At 45.1% G+C, this 2,516-nt stretch overlaps 1 non-coding gene across 1 annotated transcript; it reads left to right on the forward strand.

The window, feature by feature from the left end:
- Positions 1-1,978: 1,978 nt before the first annotated feature.
- TRNAS-CGA (transfer RNA serine (anticodon CGA)) lies at positions 1,979-2,060 on the forward strand. The gene has a single exon. It is a non-coding gene; the product is annotated as a tRNA-Ser (tRNA).
- Positions 2,061-2,516: the final 456 nt, after the last annotated feature.

Below are 2,516 nucleotides of genomic sequence, written 5' to 3' on the forward strand. Positions count from 1 at the left end.
GGGGTTAGGGATGGCAGGCGGTTTACGGGGCCTTGTGAGGTGCAGGGTCGCGGGGGCAGCGCTGTGCCGCACGGCACAGTGGTACTCACTCAGCCAATAATGAATGCAAAGTCTCCGGTAAAACAAACGGCTGGATGGACGGGTCCCACAGACGGCTGCGGTAGCTCTCCCGGTAGGTTGATGGTGACTGCCTTTCCCTGCACCTGTGTTGTGTTTACGGTTCCAATGGCTTCCCACCGGTAACCCGCTCCCCAGCTTGGATGGATGCTGAGGGAGCCCCTTTTGCCCGCAGGCTCTGGCCCTGGGAACTGTAGCCTTGGCGGTGACTGTGTTTCCCTTTACGGTGTGAGCTGTTGCCTTCAATCGGGTCTTGACTGCTGGGAAACCCCGGAGGTTCCCTTCGCTAACAGATTTGACCAGTTTTACGGCGACTCCTAGCCTGGTCGGGGTCCGTAAGCCCTGCCGAATGGTGCTGGCTTCTGTTTGCTCCCCGATCCGTTACCGTCAGGCCACCACCCGTCCCCGGTCCTTACGGTTCACTCCAATTTGCCTCTCCTGCAGACGGTCACCACCGTCTGCCAACCTTGCTGTATGTGCCCGGGCCACGCACTTCACTTCTCAAAACTCAAAACTGATCTGACTTCTCTTCCCGCCTCCAGGACTGTGAACTCCTCGGTGGGCGGGGCCAACCGCCTGGCCCCCCCCTGGTGTGGACATCAGCCCATCGAGGGAGGCAACAAGGATTTCTGTTTGACCTAGATGTGCCTAGCCGGGGTGTGGGGGTGTGTTGTTGTAGTACCTGTGACGTCCTGGCTTGTCCAGGGCGCCACACATGGATGGAAGAAGAGGTCATGACGGTCTGGGCTGAATGGAAAGGAAAAGAGAAAATTAATGATTACGATCATCGGGAACCTCACAGGTGAGAACCTGCAGACTACACAGATATATGATCTTCAGGGCACTGGTGTAGAACTGGTAACACCATTATATGGTCACTGTATGGTGGTGATAGCAGTCATAGTACAGTAGTCGTAATTAGTGATCAGTATGGTGGTATTATCACTTCTTGTTATTCTAGTAATATGTTGCTAGGCTCTGGTGTTATTTGTCTGTTATATTGCAATATATTATTAAAAGTTATATAGAAGTATTATTTGAAACATAGGTCTTGTAGGAAATCTTGATTTCCCCCAGGCACGGTGATATTAGTAATAGAAGCCCCCATCTGAGGCGAGGATATCATGAGCCTGTGTGCTTTCAACTGCCAGGGCTTAATTTTAATTTTTTAATTAGCTTTTTTCTGCACAATGGAGATCATCCAAACATCTGGCGATTTTTGAAATTTTCATGCCTGTTTAAATTAGCTCCGCCTACATAGGGAGGAGCTTGTAGACGCATGATCACGCCCACCTATCAAGTTTTGCATGCCAGAAATGCTACTCTAATCTCAGACTGGACAGAAGCACCCGCCACTCAAAAGAGAGGACACATGTATTACGAGGGGTGTACTTAAATTGCGGTCGCTACGCCAATCTTGATGAAGCGGCCCCTAAGTGTATAGGAAGTGATAAAATCCTCAGTATTGGGGGTACCATGTTTTTGGGGGAAACCTCATTGGCACTAAGTGAGTGAATTGATTTGAAGCACATCAAATTAGCCTTGAAATTTACCATTTCAGATTGGGCAAAATCTGAATTTTCTGCGATTTGCTATGGCCAAAACCCAAAAAAATTTCAACAATTTGGGTTTTGCTGGATTTCAAAGAGATTTTTTTTTTAAAAAAATAAATAAATAAAAATAAAAAAAATAATTCACCATGGTGGTGATATCAATCAATAGCAAAATATTCACAAGCGATATCAAAAAACCCAAAAACAAATTTATGGCTAAAAAAATTACACTTCTACGGGTTCCATGAGTGTTTTCCACGCAGTGACCTATGAGTGACTTTAGAGGTGGAAAGTGTCACACACACAAAGCTGTGGTGGCCGAGTGGTTAAGGCGTTGGACTCGAAATCCAATGGGGTTTCCCCGCACAGGTTCAAATCCTGTTCACAGCGTGAGTTTGTGGTATCTTTTTTAGAATTTTTTAAAAAAGTTTTCTAAGAAGATAACAATATAATTAATAATGGGACCTTAATTACAAGAATTATATGACTCTAAATCCTAATACCAAAATAATAACCGAAGTGACAAGTTGGCTACATAATAAAAAACAGCAATTTTGATGGTTTTTTTGCCTTTTTTTTAAAGCGTTCATCTTAAGGGATAATAAATATTTTAATTCCTTCTCGGCATCCACCATAGGTGTTTTGTATATGTCAGGTGTGCATATGGAAATGGTTCGGGAGCTGAGACCACACCAGACAAGATGGGTGACAGCTGTGTTTTACAGCCTTGACCTGCCACTAACAGCAGAAATTGGAGCTAGCTACGTTTGCTTCTGTATTTAAGATCTGACAGTAACATTTACTTGTTTTGATCTTGGAAGGGGTTACAATCGGATACATTACCAA

The sequence above is a fragment of the Anomaloglossus baeobatrachus genome, chromosome 4 (assembly GCF_048569485.1).
Source record: "Anomaloglossus baeobatrachus isolate aAnoBae1 chromosome 4, aAnoBae1.hap1, whole genome shotgun sequence".
NCBI lineage: Eukaryota > Metazoa > Chordata > Amphibia > Anura > Aromobatidae > Anomaloglossus > Anomaloglossus baeobatrachus.